Below are 13,217 nucleotides of genomic sequence, written 5' to 3'. Positions count from 1 at the left end.
AGAGGCAAGTCCACCAGGCTGGCAGCCAGAAGGGGGTTCCCTTCTGAGGCCCCCCATCTTCTCTGGGGAAATGGGGTCCAGAGGGGAGGAAAAATACTGAGGGATTTCGAGTCCCAGGTTTTTCCAGCAGCTGGGCAAATGGGGGCCCCGGTCTGGCCTGCTGTTGCCAGAATTTGCCAGTTCCTTGGAGGGGAAGGCCCTGGAGCTCAGAAGGGAGCTGAGAAGCGTGTGTGAGTGATAACTCGAGATCCCCAGTGTGCATGGAGGCTGCTCTCCCCGCTGCCTCCTCCCAGTCTGCTGGCAGCTCCTGCAGCCGGTACTGGCTGGCCTCAGCTCCCTCCCTGACTTTGTTTTGTCTGACCTCCCCTGCTGGCCCTGGGTCATGGTCCTGGGCTCCCCGGCTCCCAGGAGTCATCCCAGAGCTGGAGAACGCTTTGGAACCTCTAGTCCAACTCCTTCACTTTCAAATGGGGAAGCTGAGAGGCATCGGGTTCCTTGAGGTTCACTGTCCCCACTTTCGCCTCAGAAGCCAGGAGAGAAGAGCTGCTCCTGTGTCCTGCCCCTGGTCCCTGCCCCTCCCAGTTTGGAAACAGGGAGGGCCACTTCAGTGCAGGAAGAACCCAGAGCAATACTGTCTCAGCTCCTGGGTGTGGCCCAGTCTTCAGCTGGCTCCATAGTTATTTATTTGTCTGTGTGTGTGTGTGCAAGTGAGTTTTTTGCGGTTGGGAGACTGGATCTGTCTGAAAGCAGAAGTACCCATGCTCTGTGGGCTGTGCAGCCTGCAGCTCGGACCGCACAGGGACAGTCGGGAGAGGAAGACAGGGGGCAGAGGCCCCTCTGCCTGGTGGCTGCTGGTGCTCTTTTGTCCCTGCACAGTGCTCGCAAACACTGTGAGCGTTAACAGTGTAAACAGTCTTCCCATGTTGCTAGCAGCTGCCTTTCCCTGCTGGCTTTGGGCAGAAGAGCTGCCAAAAATAACCAGGCGGGCACTTCCACTTGTGGGACATTCACTGTGGTGGCCTCGGGGCAGACTTACTTGCCCCCTTCAGGCTCTGGTGCCTCTGGTGTCCCTGCTCGGACTTTCTGTGGCCACCCTCTCACCAGCCCCCCTCAGGTGATGGCACTTTCTCTTTTATTGCTCTGAGAATGAGCCCAGGAGGGTGGAGGCTCCATTATGGGCTTGGAAGCCCTGCCAGGTTCTATCTGGAGACTCTTGTCCCACCATGTCCCTGCAGGCCCTGCTGGCACAGCTGGGTCCAGGGGAGGCCTGTGCTGAGTGTGCTCCTCCTGGGGCCCCAGGCCAGATGCCCTGCGTGCCTGCAGAGCCCGGCGCTGTTGCTGGGACTCCTCGTCTCCGTGTCCTGTTCCTGCCTGGCTGTGGAACTGGAAGAGTCAGACCATTTCATTCCCTGCCAGATGTTGGAGACTGATAATGATCTGTCCCCTGCCCAGCAAGGAAGAAATGAAATCATATTTATTGAGCCCTGTAGATCAACGATAATAGAAAAAATAGAAATCTTTTTAAAACATTTATTGAGCCCTTACTTTGTGGCAGGCGTGTATATATATGCACACACGCATCTCATTTAAGCACACAACTGTGAGATGAAGATATTGTGCCCATTCACTGGAGAACTGAGGCCCACAGAAAGGCAAGTGATTGGAGAAGCCGGGATGCACAGAAAGGCAAGTGATTGGAGAAGCCGGGATGCATTCTGTTTGACCCTGAAAACCCTGTCTTTTTACTGTGCAGCTCCTATACTTCTCCAGGCTGTTTTTGTGTACACAGGGAATGATGCCTTGACTCTTGGAATGATGTGTCGATGGTAGGAATTCAGGCACCATGAGAATGGCTGATAGGGGAGATATTTTGGGCTGGGGTGGGGAAGACCCCTCCAAGGCCTCCCTCTCCAAACACTTCACAGGGCAGCCAGAAGCCCTGCCTGAGCCACAGGGCCCTGCTATGGAGGGTGACAGGCACCTGGGGGTGGCTAGAGCATCACTAATGCATGGGTGGAAAGGCTTAGTTGAGTCCTCGCAGAGACCTTCCAAACACCTCCTCCTCCCCAAGTATCCCAGCCTCTGTCGTCCTGAGAACAGCACTGGGACCATAGGCCAGGGTAGGTGGGATCCTGGGCTTCACTTCCTGGCTGCTGGATTTGACCCCAGGGCCCATCATTCCAGCTGGCTTGGCCTGGGTCCCAGAGAGCCTGGTTGGTGTGTACTTGGGGCTTGGACTGGATGCTCTGCCAGCGCCCAGTGCCAAAGGCCTCTGGGTGTATTTCAGGAACAATAAAGAATAAATCAACACAGGAGGAAAGGGCCTGCCACAGCTGCTCAGAGACTGGAGAAACGCGAGGAATGTGTGAGCATTTGGCAGAGGCCCTGGATCTTGACCGGGGCCTGAGAAAGGCCATGGCACTGACTGGGTGGCTGGGCGGGTGGGACAGGCAGCTGGCTCTCTGTGCCCATTCTGCAGCCCATCTAGGGGGCCCCAGCCAGCCTGTGGAGACCAACCCCCTCTGCTGGCAGCAAGCTTTTGTGTTTCTTGGTCACTAACAAGTTTTGGGGAGCCATATTATCCCTATTCTTTTCCTCTAAATAGCAGGATACCCCCCACCCCCCGCAAAACCCCTCTCTTCAGGCCATAAGGTAGGTCTCGGCCCCTTCTAGAGCTGGCCAGGCAGAGAGCCTGAGCTGATGAAGGCATCACACACCAGACACCCTTCCCCACCCCCGCCCGCTCCGCCTCCCTGCTGAGAAGGAGATGCGGCAGCGCAGGTCTGAGGGTGCGTTGAGTGTGAGAACATCCCTTGGGTGGCCCTGACCACAGCTCTACCCAAGTAATCAGTTGCGTGTTCCTGGGCAAGTCACATTACCTCTCAGGGCTTCAGTCTCAACAGCCGTGAAATGGAGATTTGGATCCATGATCTTTGGGGTGGGTGGGCACTATCTGTGTCCCTTATTCAGGACGTGCAATGAGCAGCCATCACTTAGGAATTGAAGTTCTTAAGAAGAAACCCTTCCGAGGGTGGGGGCCGGTGCTCACAGCCCTGGTGGGGGTCATTTATGCTGGTAGGAACCCAAGCATGGACTGACTTGACCCAAACTCCGGGATGCCAGGGGACGGGGCAGGAGCCTGGGCCCCATGGAGATTTGGGGCGAGTCATGGCTTTATTTTTAAAGAGCTATAGGCCAACTGTGGGTGTGAGGTTGGAGAGTGTGGGAGGGATGTGGTTTTCTCTTGAACTGAAGATGTTGAGCCTTCACAGGGTGGCCCAGTGGCAGTGATGACCAGTAGCATCTTCATCTGCAAAGCCACTCGCCTCCCAGGCCTCTCTCACTCCCCTTTCTTGGCCAGCCACACTTCCAGGACAGGACAGTGGTTTTTAGGCCAGTAGAAGCTGCCCTCCAGGAAGAAGAGATGAACAGCCCAGAGGCTGCTGCCATTCATCCCAAAGAGCCTGATGTGAACCCAAGCAGGAGGCTGAGCCTGAGGCCCTGAGAAGGGGCTCTGGGTTCCCAGTTCTGGCATTCTCTCTATCCTCCTGTGACCTCAAGATCTTCAGGTGCCTCCTTGGGAAAGGGGAGCATGAGAATCCATGTCATGAGGATTAAACAGGATCATGTGTGTAGAAGGCTCAGCACCGGACTTGGCACATAGGACCCTCCAGAAACGTCAGAGGTGGTGATGATGGCAAAGTAGAAGCCTTATTTTTGTGATGTTGGGATATTACTTTGGCCCCAAGTCCTGCCCAGTATCTTGCCAAAAGGCGGGGCCTTCTGAATGGAGGCCTGAAACCTTGTTATCGGAGTCCTGGATTCTGGGCTGTGCCTTGCTCCTGGCTGTCGATCTGCAGGCAAGTTTCTTTTCTTCTCTGGGCTGCTTTGTGGAATGAGGAATTGCACTGAGTGAATTCCAACACCCTTGATATTTGGAATCTGTTTGGCTTGCTCAGCTGGGCCCTTCTTTGCTGGTTGGCTCTAGGGAGAGGACAAGCCACCTTTCTCCATGTGGTGTGGAGGCCTGTCCTCCAGAGGGAGGTTCTGCTGACTCTGCAGCTTCCAAATCACCTCTGCACTCCTCCCACCTCAAAACACCATGGGCTCTCTTAGCTTCCAGGGAGTCTTACAGGTGCCCACGATCTTGAGGGGAGCCTGTTTCTGCAGACTGGGGCTGGGCCTCTGTCTTGGGGGGAGTGTTAAATACTACACTCTACTTGGAAATGGCCCCAGGAAAAGCAGCGCTCTGGGAGGGAGCCTGAGAAAGGGGAGGGTCCACAGCTGGCTTTGTGGGGTTCTCATGTAGCATTCCTTCTGAAGTCCACAACAAGTGTAGGTTTGGAATTTTTCTGATGATGCAAAGACCAGAGACATTGAAGGCCGACGAGATTGTGAATCTTGCTTCTGCCACCTTAATAACAGAGCCTCAGTTTCCCTTTATGGAATGGGGTCAATAAGATCCCTGGATGGGAAGTTTGTATACGTGGATTAGGGTTTGTCAAGTGCCTGGCGTGGGGGAGGTGCTCTTTAAATGTTAGCTTCCTTCTTTTGGGAGAGATCTGCCTTCTGGACATTCTGTAGACTGTCTGGGGGAGTGAAAATATTTGCTTGTGGCCATTTTCCCAGGGAGAAGCAGGGCTGCATAACAAGCTGTTACAGCCCTAAAGGACTGTCCTCCCTCCATTCTGGGATCAAGCTTGGGGTCAGGTTCAGTATGTGTCTGGTGCGGGAGATGGGAGAGGGGTTACCCAGGCATTTGCAAAAGTCTGAGGTCTGTAGCTTCCTAGCCCTGTGCACAAGGTGTGGAGAACTTGGGCTGAGTAAGAAGGGAGTGGTCTTTCTGCGCTGTGAGAACTTGGCAAGTTACTTCTAACCTTCATTTCCTATATAAATTCCTCAAATTTCCTTCTATTTTGGGTTTCTAATTTTATCTCATTTTGATTGGAGAACATACTTCATATGATTTCAGCATTTTTAAATTTATTGAGACTTGTTTTTTGGCCTAATTTATGAGCTATCCTGGAGCATATTCTGTGTGCCCTTGAGAAGAATGTATATCCTGCTGTTGTTGGGTGGAATGTCCTGTGGATGTCTCTTAGGTCTATTTGCGTAATAAATAGTTTTCAAGTCTTCTGTTTCCTTGTTGATTTTCTGTTTAGTTCTAGCCATTATTGAAAGTGTAGTAGTAACAACTGTTATTGTTGAATTGTCTCTTTCTCCCTTCAAATCTGACATTTTTTTGCTTCATGTATTTTAGGGGCTCTGTTGTTAGGTGCATATATGTTTATAATTGTAGTCTCCTCTTGATGGGTAGATAACGTTTATCATTATAAAATGTCCTTTTTTGGGGGGTCTCTAACAAGAGTTTTTGTCTTAAGTCTATTTAGTCTAATATTAGCATAGCTGTTCCAGCTCTCTTTTGGTTGCATGGTATATCTTTTTCCATCCTTTATTTTCAACTTATTTGTGCCTTTGAAGCTAAAGTGTCTAAAGTCTCTTGTGAATGTTTTTTTAAATCCATGTTTCCACTTCTGCCTTTTAACTGAGGTGATTACTTTTAAAGTAATCATTGAAAAGGTTGGATTTATGGCTGCCATTTTTGCGATTTGATTTCTATCTATCCAATGTCTTTTTTGTTTCTCTGTCACTCCTTTGTTGTCTTCTTTTGTGTTAAACAGACACTTTAGAATATACTTGTCTTATAAAATGAGACAAAGAAAAGTGAGGGTTAAATAAGATGTTGCTTGCAATGCACTCAGCACAGTGCCTGGCAGATAGTAAGTGCTCAGTAAACATGGGCACTCAGTTGGGTTGTAAGCACTGTATGAGCCACAATCAGTCCCAGGGCTCACAGGACCCCTCATGCCTCCTGGGCAGGGCACAGCACATTGGTAGGTAGCTCCTGGCGGAGTGAGAACACTGGATCCTTGGAAACTGCACTGTGCCAGACCCTGACCCTCTAGCCTTCTCCCTGCTCCAGTGCCTGGGACCACCTGGGCTGCTCGGGAAGCACTGTGGATTTCACACCTTGATCCTGTCCCCTTTACCAGACCCATGAACCAATGACAGCCAGCAGGGTGCGATCCAGACCTGGTCTGGAGTTGGCAGGTTTGGATTCGAATCCTAGCTCCTCACTTGGGACCTCGGGCTGTGACCTGGAATAGGTTACTTTTTAGAGCCAAACTTTCCTCACTTTCTCAGACGGGAATAAGTGGTTATACAAGTAATACTCACATACATTGGGCACTTGGGCAGTGCTGGTGGCTACCATTTATTGTGGCAGCTGCTCATTACAAAGATGATTCCTGGACACAGCCCCCCTGCTCCATCCCCAGCTCCGAAATTCCTCAAAGACAGAAACCAGTGAGTGGCGGCTCCTGGACCAGACACCTGATTACCTGACAACCAGTTCACTGCCTTCTCCATTGGGCCACACCGCCTCCAGGCTCTGCTTCTCCCAGCCGTGGTGCAGAAGCAAAAGGGAACTGAAGAAGCATTGTGGGATGGTGGTAAATGCCAAGTAAGAGCATGAAGATTCAGTCAGAAAGGGCGAGAACAGTATGTGCCGGAGGGCTGCCTGGAGGAGGTGTGCCTTAAGGGACAGCAGGTTGTCAGCGTGGAGGCAGGGCTTCCAGGCAGAGGGAACAGCCTCCAGCAAAAGCTCAAAGTCAGGGAACTCTCCCAGGGTCACCTGTTCCTTCTGTGTATCTCTAGCCCCAGGACAGGCCACCTTGCATTATAATCAGTGTGTGTTTCTGTTTTTCTCTCCTGTTGGACTGGAGCTCTGTGTGGGTGGGGACTGTACCTCATCTTCTGTGTCTCCCCAGAGCCTGACTTAGAGCCATTGCTCAGCAAATGCTTGTTGAGTGGATGAAGGGACAGTGGGCAGGCCTGCTGGGCTGTGGAGGGTGTGTGTACATGGGAGGAAGGGGTGTAGGCAGGGCAGGTTATGTTAAGGGAGGTGCCTGTGAGTGGCTTTCTCTGCATGTTGGTTTGGGGCAGAATCTGGCTTTGGGGCTCAGGCACAGACTCTAGGGAGCCCTGCCCTAGACCTGCTGTTGAGCCAGGCCCTTCCAGGAGGGGAGGGCTGAGCTGGAACAGCCTCTTGTGGCGTGAGCCCTGTGGAGCACAGAGAGGTTGTAAGGTCCCCATGAAGCCCTCTCCAGAGGCTCAGTCACGGAAGGGCTGACTGCAGGGACACTTGCTTTGTCTTTTCTGGAGAGAGCCCAAACCTGCCACCTGCCACTTTCCCCTCTGGGAGTCCTGAGTTCTGTGGAAGGGATTTCTTGGGCTGCCTGTGATCCTCTGTGGCCCTGGCCTAGGGGGGAGGCAGCCAGTACCCCAAGCCTCCTGCCCTCGAGCGTGGGTGAGAGCTGGGCCCAGAGGCTCTATCCTTTCCTGGCTCTGCCTGGGGACTTGATGGTGTCGTGTCTTTCTGCCTCAGCTTCCCGCCTATAAAAAAGGCCCTGGTTATCCTGGCTTTCACAGACATCCTGGGGGTATTCGTGGGGCAGTGGGGGAGGGGATGATAAAGGTAGACACCCGAATGAAGCCCTGGGGGCCTCTTAAGGCAAAGGATTGCCCTCGCATAGGTATCCCTTTACAAGCATCTCAGTATTGGCATCTCTATAGTCAGAGCTCAAACTGCAGCCAGCTCCAACCCCGGCCAGGCCTTCTAGCTTGATGGCTGAGACCCCCGGGACTCAGGACGCCCCGACCTATCAGCCTTTGGATTTCAGAGCTGAAGTTCAGTCTGGAGAAGTGATAATCCGGGGGACTCCCTCTGGGCAGGGAACGGGTACATCACAGGGCCTGCTCTCTCACACCCCTGGGGGAAGTGACACTTGCAGAAGGCAGGTTCTCATCGCTGTGGCTGGCGTCTCCTTCCTTACTGGTTTTACCTACCCCTTGAGAATGAGACTTGTGTGTCCAGTGGCTTGGAGAAATGGGGCCCTTCAGCCTGGGTGTGAACTCCCAGTTAGAAGGGGCCACACAGCATTGCAGATGACTGCACTGTGCCCACACGGAAGGTCTGTCTAGAGCCTGGGCAACTCTAGTTGGCCCAAGATGGCAGTTCCAGGCCACTTGCCCAGACTGGCTATAACCAAAGGCCCCAGAGTATCTGGAGAGAGTTTTTCAGGATCTGAGCCTGGATTAGATGGCCAGCTGGGCCATGCTGGGCTCCTCTCATCACTGTCCCTGGCATCCTAGCCAGACACCTTGGTGTCCTGAGGCTTAGCCCAGCTGTGCCAGGGCAGGAGGTGAACAGATCCACAGGCTTGTGTCCCTGGCCTTGGTCAAGACAGGGTGGGAAGCCTTGAGGAAGAAGAAGGGGGCAGCCGTGGGGCTGGCCCTTTCTCAGTTGTCCTGCATGTAGTTTGGGGCAGTGAGTGACAGTCAAGGGGCAAGTGGCTTATGGGCCTGCAATTGGAGAAGGATTTGTGTTCAGCTTCGTTGAACTAGGCCTGGGCCTACTGATGGGGTGGGCTGGGGTGGGGCTAGGAGGCTGGGCCTCTTCATCTGAGCATCATGGGGCATGCCGGTGTGCATCAGGGAGAGAGACCGGAAGTCAGGGTTGGGTAGGAGCCCAGGGTGGGTGGACACACTGGCCATGAGTAGTGCCTCTGCCCAGGCATGGCTCTGACTCACCTTGGGTGCAGTCTTGAATGAGCAGCCTGAGAGGTTCCTCTACAAGCCATGTGCCAGGATGACGATCTGCAGACTCTGTCCCCTGGAACTTGCTGTCTGCTGCAGACTAAGAAATAGGCACCTGGAATTCAGTATGCTGAGCCCAGCCGGTGGGGGGCGGTTAGGAGGTATTATGGGCTCAGAGTGTAGTTCCTGGCTCAGCCTTGGGGTGAGGGAAGACTTCCTAGAGGAAGTGGTGTCTGAGACCTGAAGGATGAATAGGATTTGGTCAGATGGAAAGGGTGGGAAGGTGTGCCGGGCAGAGGTACTACCTGATCAGAGACCTGGAAACAAAGTAGGAGCAGTGTACTCGAGTGGGAATAGCACGGAAGGATGGCTCCAGCATGGGGTGTTGAGAGAAGTGGCAGGAACTTAAGTCTGCAGAGACTTGTGGGCCTGATAACGAGTTTAGACTTTGTCCTAAGACAGCCTCATTGGTGCTCAGGGAGCCGGCTGGAGATTCGGGGCCTTGTTGGATTCGGGGCCTAGAGATTCGGGGCCTTGTTGGATGCCATCTCTTGGTCTGTTTTGCCTCTGGTTGGAGATGCATGAGCTCTGACTCCTCCTCTTCCTAGTACAGAGTTTGTGGGGCTAGGGGTGGCACAGGTAAGAACATTAGCCTGAGGCTTGGAGCATTAGCCTCCAGGGGTTGGGGCGGGGGGAGGGGGAGGCTTCAGTCTGCTCTCATCCCCAGATCAGGGCTCAGGTCCTGTGGCTGCTGGGAACCAATCCGGGTACCCTTTTCCTGGTCTGTGTAACCTTGACTCACAACAGTCTTGCCTCTCGGATGGCTGCACTGAATGCCCCAAACTTGTGAGTTGCTCTGGTCCCCTCAGGGGTCACTAGGCCTGGCCCCATTGCCCTATGGTAAGGGCTCACTGGACTGTCCCAGCCAAAGTTGGGCACATGGCTGGGCTACTGATGGCCTTTGGGGGGGGCGGGGGGCAGCATGTGTTCAAGTTGCCATCCTTGGAGGGCCTGGTGTCGCCACCAGCACAGAACACCCAACGGCCTTTGCAGCACCTTCCTTCGTGTCTGAAAAACACATGTGTGGGTTCAGCACTGTTTTCTTAGTGCACATGCTTTCCTCTGCATAGAGAAAGTGCTTCTCACCATAGGTCCTCCTGAAAACCCATAGGTCCCTGGCGTTGAGATCAGATTCTTGCTGTATCTTCTGCCCAGGACTGTTTGTGGTGTGGTCAGAGACTGGTTGCAGCAGTGAGGCTCTTGGAGGAAGGGAAGAGTGAATTGAGCCTTAACAGACAGTCAAACAGACTGATAGAGTGGGTGTAAGTGTCTGGGGCCCCATGATGTCTGTGGGTTTCCTTTTGCAGTGTTTCTGCATCCGTTGTCAGAGGCCCCGTGGCTGGTCCCAGGGGCGAGCTGCCTTACAGGAGTTCCTCATTAGACCCTCCTCCCTGCAACCCCAGGGAGTAGGCCCATCAGTCGGCAGCCTTCGGAAAGGATGGCTTCCTTCCTCTTCCTCCCTGTGAGGAAGGCCAGGCTGACTTTTCTACCTGAGGGACAGAGGAGGAGGGCTGGGGCAGAAGAAATAGGAGGAAGTGGCTCAGTCCGGCCAGGCTGCAGGCTGAGCGGTAGGAGTAGGGTATGAAAGCTGGAAGCCCCAGCAGCAGCAACCAGAACTGAGGCAGGGCTGGGCTTGCAGGGGCTGGAGGGTCCTGGCCTGGAGAACGAGGCCAAAGCGGCCAGTGGACTCCCCTGCCTGTTGGCATCTCTATGGGGAGGTCTCTTCCCTCCCTCCCTTCCCATAGGACTAAGGGTCCCAGCTGTACAGGGCCGGATAGGAGAGGTTTACCTGCCAACAGTTCAGATGAGGGTAAGGGGCTTCCCAGCGCCAGTGAGGAGGGATATCTGTGTTCAAGAAAATCCTTGCTCTGAGACCAAAGATTGGGAGCATGCTGTGGAAAGGAGGTGTGCAGAGAGGGCCCTGACGTCCTAGCCCCCTGTCTTAGGGATAAGGAATAAAAGCTTGGTCTTGGAGTCAGGCAGACCTAAGTTCAAGCCCTGGCTCTGTAACTATAATTTTCATGAGACCACTGGCAAGTTACTCAACCCCTCTGCACCTCATCTAACTCAGCCATAAAATGGAGGTTAAAATGCCAGTGCTTCCTGCTTTAGCTTCATGCTGTCTTGAAAACATGTGCAGCACACTTAGGATCTGCCTGTACCTGTGGCATAGGGAGGTTCCCAGGCTAGGGGTCAAATGGGAGCTGCAGCTGCTGGCCTACGCCACAGCCACAGCCATGCCAGATCTGAGCCGCATCTGCAACCCACACCACAGCTCATGGCAACACCGGATCCTTAACGCACTGAGTGAGGCCAGTGGTGGATGGAACCTGCATCCTCATGGACACTAGTCAGGTTCTTAACCCACTGGGCCACAATAGGAACTCCTGTTGTTATTATTATTGCATATACTAGCTGCTGCTGCTGCTGCTACTACTACTACTACATGCCCTGGTGCCTCTCCTCCTACCTCTAGGGTTCCCAGGCATCTTCCACTCTTTTTCCATCCCCCTAGTTAACCACCTTTCTTCTCTGAGGGTCCCAGGCCTGGGTGTCTGTGCTCTTAGCACTGTTAGCAGCCTTCCAATGGGGGTGACAGGGAGGCCTCTGCAGAAGCTTCAGCCTCTCTTGAATTGGCCCTTTGATTTCTTCTAAACAATTCTTGGCCCAGCTTTGGAAACCTACTGTGGTGTCCAGACGAAAGGCCCTCCTTGTTGTGCACAGTGGGGGATGGGAGGTAGACCAGCTGAGCCTGGCCCTTCCTGGCCTGACCAAGCAGCTGCAGGTGAGCCGGCCTGGAGCAGGAGCAGCCCTGCCTTGGATCCCTCTTCACGGACTCCACCCGCATCTCCCCTATCGCTGAGCGGCCATCCTCGTGCCTGGGTACCCTGCCTCAGACACACACGTGCACCCAAGCCCATCTGCCACGTGGACCTTCCCTTCCTCCAAGCCCCAAGCCTGTGCTGTGGCTCACAAGGCGACAGGGCTGTGATGTGATTGGGGGGGGGGCTGTCTGTGTACAGTAGGGGAGGGGAGGCTCCCAGTTCACGGGAGGCACGTGGACCTGCGCCCTCCACCTCCCCCCTTCCCTCCCTCCTGCACGTTCTTCCTTCCTGGGTCTTGCGTCTGCGGACACACACATACTTATAGCTGGTTTGTGCTGACTGGAGAGGCAGAGCCTGAGATCTGGAGCCGGGACAGTCCCACCCTGCAGCTTCAGGATGGCGCCCGGGGTTATTTTCGGTCTGGCGGCTGGCTGTGGGGCTCTGCTCTGAATTGGGCTGGCTGTCAGGGAATGAGGGTTTAAAAGCAAGAGGGCGGGAGGGGGGGGTGTTCGGGGAAGCGGTTTCCGTGGCCTCAGCCGTCTCGGCTGGTCCTCGTCCTCCCCGTGTGCCGGGGCCTGGGTGACTGGGGGTCCGCCTCCTCTCCCCCTCCTGCAGCTTCCAGAGGCGAGACAAAGCGGGGCGGGGGGGGGGGGCGAGCAGGGAGCGTCGCTCTCGCGGGCTGCAGGGCCTGGGAGCTGAGGAAGGAAATGGAGGAGGAAGTTCCTCCCCTTGGGGTGCTGGGTGAAAGTGAGAGGCAGCAGGGGGCGGGAGCGCGGCACGCCCGCTGCTCCTGGAGGGGAAGGGCTGGGGAGCTGCGGAAGCCTGCGGAGGAGCGATAGCGCGGCCGCCTCCCGGGGGTCGGGGCATCGCCGGGGGCAGCCAGGGCTTCGTACTAGAGCCTGCCCGTGTGCCCAGCCCTGCTCCGCTCTCGGCGGCTTTCCTAGGAACTCCCGGAGCTGCTAACCGTGACCTCGAGCTTCTCGGTTCTGACGTCTGAGGTCAGCCTGGACCTGCAGATCCAGTCCCCAGGGCTTCCTGAGCTCTCTCCCCCGCCCCCCCAACCCCCTTCTAGACTGAGTGGCTCAGGATCAGAATCCTCTGGCAAAGAGGTGGGTCTTGTAGGTGCTCCCCCTCCCATCACCAACCTCCAGGGGGGGGGCACCCCTCACACAGTAAACAACAGCAAAAAAAACCCTCTCTGAAGAAAGAAAACGTCTGAATACATGCAAGTGATAGGTGTCAGTTATAACCTGCATGTAAGTAATAAAAGCACATGTAAATGAAAAATACTGGTCTCAGTTCTTTCCATTGTGTAGCAGGATAAATAGAGCAACCTGGTTTTGTTTTTGTTTTTAAAATCAAGTTAGAAAACAAACACAGGAACACTGTGAGCCCTTAGTCACGCCATGTCCTGGAGAAACCTTCTGGACCTGAGAAGTTATAAGCAGTCTGCACACCCGCAGTATTGCAGCTCTACTATTCCTTTACTCCAGATGCCAGGCACTCTTTGGCAGTGGCGGAGGCGGGGTGGGAACTGTTGACCAGCCACCGGGCTGGATCCTGTCTCCAGCCAGCAGAGGTTGCAAAACAGGTTCTGTGCTGTTAGGGGAAGAATCAGCAGCCATAGTTCCACCCAGCAGCTCCTCCCAGGGGTGGGGCTAGAACTGCACACAC

At 54.5% G+C, this 13,217-nt stretch overlaps 1 protein-coding gene across 5 annotated transcripts in view; it reads left to right on the top strand.

Moving 5' to 3' along the window:
- The window catches only part of MIDEAS (mitotic deacetylase associated SANT domain protein), a 72,802-nt gene that overhangs the window by 33,711 nt on the left and 25,874 nt on the right, over positions 1-13,217 (top strand). The window contains exon 1 of one of the 5 annotated variants that reach the window (XM_047796764.1): positions 12,338-12,799. The exons of the other annotated variants lie outside the window; for them this stretch is intronic. The gene's annotated coding sequence lies outside the window, so the exon portion shown is untranslated. Of the gene's footprint in view, positions 1-12,337; positions 12,800-13,217 lie in introns of those variants that run through there. 5 annotated transcript variants of the gene reach the window in all.

The sequence above is a fragment of the Phacochoerus africanus genome, chromosome 9 (genome assembly GCF_016906955.1).
Source record: "Phacochoerus africanus isolate WHEZ1 chromosome 9, ROS_Pafr_v1, whole genome shotgun sequence".
Lineage (NCBI taxonomy): Eukaryota > Metazoa > Chordata > Mammalia > Artiodactyla > Suidae > Phacochoerus > Phacochoerus africanus.
The sequence above is the reverse complement of the archived record's forward strand: the minus strand, read 5'-3'. Positions and strand labels throughout refer to the sequence as shown.